Consider the following 6,000-nt stretch of genomic DNA (forward strand, 5'->3'; position numbering starts at 1 on the left):
TAATCCTCCCCATCCCTCAACTCAGTTATCTTCCCTTAGTATAAGCTTTCAGTGCCTCATGTGTTTCTATTGTGTATACTTCTACAGCAGTAATTTCACATATTCTTGTGCATTTATGAGCATAATGTCTAACTTCCTTGGGGAACTGTCAGCTCCATAGGGTGGGGACCATGTTTATCTGAGTCTTAGCATCGGTCCCTTCATAAAGCAGGGCTCAATAAATACTTCATGAATGAATAAGTGAATGAATGAACACATGAATGAAAAAATGATGAATGAATGAACTGACTTTTGAAACAAGCGGTCTTTGCTGATTTTCCCCTTTGGAGTGATAAGTAATGAAAGTTTTTGCTTCTGGAACAAGATGCTTTTGAACTCCTGCTTTGATATCACCCTATTTTTACTCAAATTGTGCAAAACACCTAGAAAAAGCCTCTGGCATCCTTGATATTACCCCTTACCTCGGGAAGCAATGGAATGGGGTGTCTTCTCTTGTGCCACTAGAAACTTCCCCCTGAACTTCTCTGAGGACAGCCTTTGTGTGAGCAGTGTCTTCTTCATCCTCTCTCCACCTGCCAGATGAGGAGATGGGCAGGAAGGACTGTCAGATTCACCACCTGGGCAAGAGTGAGGGCACAAAACCATTACTCTGATGGATGGGAGCCTGGGAAGACATGCTCAAGGCTTCACGAAGAAGTCACAGGCTATATCTTCCAACTAATTTTGGCATGACTCTGTTCGTTAGTTGATGTTTTTAAAATGTCTTTTAGTTCTCTTGACCTTCCTCATTCTTGCCCTTTGCTACTGGCCACTCTGCAAACAGTACAGAATTCTTAACAGTCCAGAAGAATTTGAGGCCAGAATTCAAGAGGACAGAACATCTTTTCCCCTTTCCAACCTCTGAGTCCCATTTATTCTTTTTGAGAAAGGCTGAATATGGCAGATTATTTGAGAAGTGGCATGTGGTGCAGAAAAAATCAGTGGATTTGAAGATTGACAACTCTGGGCTGCCACCATTGCTATCCCGATATTCTCACTGGAGTACTTCTCAAAGTCTTGTCACCATTTTATGAAAAGGAAGTTGCCTAAGCTCAAACTCCCAGAAGTACTGCTGCTGTTTTGGAGTTCTTGGTCCTTGGCAAACATGGTTACCACTGGCCATGTCCTCCGTAGCCCTTGGAGCTAGAAACCTCAATCAAGATGGTGTTCAGCCAGGAAGGAGGTAGAGGCTGTGGCACCCAGCACTTCTTTTCTGTGGAATGTTTTGGGCTTTCCAGCTCTGTGGTCACCACCAGATGACCCTATGGTGGATAGAACTTGGTCACTTTTCCTGCAACAGGTACTCAGGCCAGGGTCCTGGTAGAGGATGCTTGATGGGTCTTTCTTTGGAGCTTCCCTCCCCTCCCCAGGGTCTGGCATAAGACATAGGTCTACTAGCCACTTGCCTGTATCCTTTCCCATCTGCTTCTCCTGTGCCGTTCTGACCATTGGTTGATCCCTAACTTCTCATCCTTTTCTCAGCTGCCGCATCTGTAATGGAGGATTTTTACATACTCGAAATACTCTCGAATATATGCTCAGGTTTTGAACATCTTCCCAAAGACATTGTGGGGGAGATACAGCCTTACACGAACTTATAATTGCCGCATATCTCCGCTGTGTTTCAGTAGTCCTTTTCTCTGTGGCCAGTGGCAAAAATCAGATGTTCCTCAGATTTGGCCATTCCCAGACACTAGCTGTTTTCCCTTGCTTTCTTTGTCACTCAAATTTAGACTTTGAGTGAGAAATTTAAGCTAGAATTTTGAATACTATGTTAAGAAAGTTTTTTAATCTTACAGTCTTATTGTTAGTAGGAAATTACTGTGATCTGCCCACAGATGGTTAAACACACAGGCAAGGACATGGACTTAAGGTGAAAAGCTCAGTGAGAGTCTTTCTAAGTCATCAGGTGTTTCAGTGAAGGGTATCTTCATCAGCTGCCTAGACATTTGTAGACTCTTGGTATAACGGGGGCCTAATGCCTGGGAGTGAACATGGGTCTTACCTGAGGTGGGCAGGCATTCTTATTCAGCCTTCTGGAGACAGGTCTCAGCAAGAGGGACTGCTTAATGAAATCGAACTCTGATCCTCCAAAGTTGGCAATAGAAGGGCAATAATGACATGGCGGCAGAGTGGTCTTGAAGTGGCTCCACTTGGAGCCACATTCCCGTTGCAGGACTCACTCAGCCATGCTGCTCCTACATGGAGGATGTTAGTAGACAAGATTCACCTCGTCAAACTCAGTCCTACTCTCTTTTATTCTTCCCCCCTAGTCATGTGCTCCTTATCACCTGGTGGGGTCCTCTCACTTCTCCTTTGATGCCTGACCCCTTGGGAGCTACCGTAAGAACAAGGACAGGGACTATCCTGGGGTGGTGTGGATGCTGCACTTTTTCTGTAGCCTCCAAACCAGCTGGAATATGAATAGTGACTGCTGCCTCCTCTTGTGCTGCTTATCATCTCTCTTCTAAGACCAGGCCATGTTTCAGAGCCTAGCAGGACTGAACCTGTGGCCATGCTGAGGGAAAACAGCAGTCTTGCCTTTTGAGGGGGTGAGGGCACTGTGGCTGGGTGGTGGAGTTTAGCCAGATATTTTTTCTGGCTTCACACCCACTTACTCCTCCACCGCATCCCCCTTGCTGCTGAGCTCTGGCCAAGGAAGTCCCCAGAGGCCCAGGCTGTCGGGACTGATGGAGACAATGACTCTGTGGCCTCTGAGTCTTCAGCAAGGCTTGGAGCTTTGACGCCTGTCAGTATTGGTTGTGGCTGTGGGATGGAGGGACGAGGTGCCCCTGTAACCTCTCTTCCCCACTACCCCTGCCCTGCTGATCCCCAGAGCAGTAAAGAAAGACTCCAGCTTTGAAGATGGGCCTAGCCAGTTATGAATCCTGCAAACAGGTGCTTCTGGCCATCAGAGTCTTGAAGCAGTTAAACTTGCTTTCACCTTTGTTGCAGTTCCCTTAAAAGAAAATAGAGAGATCTTCGAAAGGTGGAAGGGGTGGCAGGCCAGAAACGTAAAGTGTGTGCAATCACTCAGATACAAGTGGCACCACTAAAAATTGCCTTCATATATCAGCTTATGGTTTACACACTCTGGCAGAAAGGACACTAAAAGGTCAGTGGAAAAAAAATTTATATGTCAGGCCTGGAGCTGTGACTCCAAAGGTGGTGAGAAGACATGAGCTGGAAAGGGTTCTAGAGGGACCAGCTAAGTGCTTGATGTGGCAGGATTCTTTTTTTCACTCTTTATTTTGTTTTATTTTTAAGGAAGTTCCTTGCAAACGTCAGCAGAGAAGCTAAGGTATAGACTTGGAGTAACCTCTCACTCCGACCCCTGGTGACAAGACGGATAGTTCCATTCATCTATGGGTGAGCAGCGGAGGCTCCCTGCATTTTTTTTCCCTTTTGCTTGGTTTCAGGGTATATTTGTTTGCAGAGAGGGATGTCACACTTGTGAATGCACTGCTCAGTCATGTGCTGGGGGCGAAATCATTGGAGAAGAGAAGAGGAGAGACAGGAGGGAGGAAAGAGGATAGGGGTGGGTTGGGAGTGGGGAAAGGGCACACTATACTCTGGGGGCTTTAAGTAATGCTAGCTCTGATCCAGGAACGTATCTTCAACCAAATGCTAATCGCGAATGTGCCTTCCAACCAGTAGGATCAGCAAATATGCTGTAAATTAATAATGCACCCTTTTAGTAGCAATAGCCTTGTGCAGGAGTCTGGAGGAGGGTTATTTATCCACTCTCCTTTCCATCCCACCTCCCTTAAGAGAAGGAGCTAGAACTGGGTAGGTCCCTTGGAGTTTTGTTTCAGACTGACCCTCCCCCACCCTTACTTTATTAACCATGTAACATTTTCAGGTTTCTTTTTCCTCTCTGTCTCCTCCAGCAAGTCTCTATTGATCACTGTTTACAGTTATAATCCCTTTCAAATTTATCATCCATGACTAACACCCCATGTATTGATTAGTGGTGACGGATGTCCCTCTGCAGTATAGAACCACCACAATCCCAGCCTGTGATATACGAGGGGTGGAGGAGACAGAAATACTCATTTCCCTTCCTTCATTTTCTTTGGGTAGTTTTCTGCTACCTGTTTAGTTCATAGCCTAGGTGACTTCTTTCCTACCTTTGTGAGGAATTGCTTTGTGTATTTTAGGGATAATTCCTGTGCTTTTATTGAAGTCTTTTTGGAGGGAAAGGAAGTAGCCTTGTTGCCCCTGGCTGGTTCCTGGGAGGTGGGGTCGCCGACAGGTCCTGAAGGAGAACAGATATATGAGGGACATCCACATGTCTTAACCTAAAGCCTCAGGTACCAAAGGTATAAAGGCTGTTGTTTAGGGATAAATTACGTGTCACTTGTGACTAAGAACAAGGTGTCTAAAATATAGACTCTAAATGGAGTCGTTTGTCAATAGTGCCATATTGGGGCTCTTTTTTCTATACTGTCCATAACATCCCCTTGGCCTCTTGTGGGCGAAAGGTGAGTGGTGGCTGGGTTGTGAAGCTGTGTCCTCATCTGCCCTGCCTGAGCACATGGTTGCCTGAGCATGTAGTCAGGCTTCCTGTCTTGGAGAGTTCTGCTCGTGTACATGAAGTACCTACCCCACCTGCCCACCAGGCTGGCACTGAATTGTGAAGGGGTCCGGCCACCCATGAGTGAGCCAGCATGCAAGTCCTGAGCTCAGCTGCCTTCTCTGTGCAATGGAGTTAATAGTACTTTCCTTGCCCACCTAACAAGGAGTACATGATACCAACCACAGAGGGCTTCAAAAAATCCCAAAGAGCCGTGTGAACCAAGAGGGTGTAATGACTACTGTGGCAACGTTCTCCTGGCTCCTTCTGGGTCTCAGTCTCTCTCTCCCTACTACAAGAAGCTTTGGCTACTTCGCAAGGTTTTGCTTCTACTCCAGGGAACTTTACCAAAGGGCCCAAGGACTGGTCTTGAGAATAGAAGGAAGGATAGAATTCACCAGGAATTTGGTGGTCTCCTAGCTCAGTTCAGTTCAGTCGCTCAGTTGTGTCTGACTCTTTGCGATCCCATGAACTGCAGCGCGCCAGGCCTTGCCCTCCATCACCCAGAGTCTACCCAAACCCATGTCCATTGAGTCGGTGATGCCAGCCAACCATCTCATCCTCCGTTGTCCCCTTCTCCTCCTGCCTTCAATCTTTCTTCTAGCTCAACTCTTTCATTTGACTTGTAAGGATGCTGGCGAAGCCTAAATTTTGGAGTACCTTATTCAACGTGTGGAACGTAAGCCTAGAAAGAGATCTCAGTTTTCTGACTCTTAGGCAAGTATCTTAGCTCCTCTTCCCTCCACACACGCTGCCTCTCCGTCTCCCCTCAGCTTCCCTCCCACTCTCCTCCCTCCCCACCTCTCTCCTTTCTCCACCTCCCACTGCCTCTGCTACTCCACTTCCTCCCCCCTCTCCTTCCATCCCACCCTCCCTGCCTAGCTCTCACCGCTCTATGCCTTTCCCTCTTGCTTTGTCCAGCTCCCTCAGGAGCCTGAGGTCTGTGGTAGAGATGCAAGCTATCTGCTGTTAAAGTTCATTTTTACTTTGGAAGACAGAGTCATTGTCTAGGAAACCCTAGGGTTTCTTCACTACAGAAAATTCACACTGAAAAAGTTAATTTTCTTTCCAAAGGAAAAAAAGGCAGGCCAGATCAGCCCCTGGGGCGGGGGGTGGGGGACACCTACTTGCAGAGCATGCCATTCTGTCATGCTGTAGCGCTTTTAAATGGCTATTCAGTTGACTCATATGTAAATGATATTTTGTCCTCCCTTATTGCCTCAGCCCCCACTATTGACAATAATTTGATGGGATGTTTTTTGCCTCTTAACTTATCTATTTTCCAAGTTTTCATGGTCTGTTTGTAATAGTGTTTTTGGTTCTTTGCACTACTTTAAATTAAGTTTCTCATGTGGGTCTTATTATACCTGAATACTACTCAGTTA

General features: G+C 46.5%; 1 long non-coding RNA gene across 1 annotated transcript in view; it reads left to right on the forward strand.

The window, feature by feature from the left end:
* LOC138436920 (uncharacterized) overlaps positions 1-3,408 on the forward strand; it is a 426,009-nt gene extending 422,601 nt beyond the window's left edge. Inside the window, exon 7 of the long non-coding RNA XR_011255667.1 lies at positions 3,307-3,408. This is a non-coding gene — a long non-coding RNA (uncharacterized lncRNA). The remainder of the gene's footprint in view (positions 1-3,306) is intronic.
* The last annotated feature ends 2,592 nt before the right edge of the window (positions 3,409-6,000 follow it).

Source organism: Ovis canadensis, chromosome 3, assembly GCF_042477335.2.
Source record: "Ovis canadensis isolate MfBH-ARS-UI-01 breed Bighorn chromosome 3, ARS-UI_OviCan_v2, whole genome shotgun sequence".
In the NCBI taxonomy this organism is placed as follows: domain Eukaryota; kingdom Metazoa; phylum Chordata; class Mammalia; order Artiodactyla; family Bovidae; genus Ovis; species Ovis canadensis.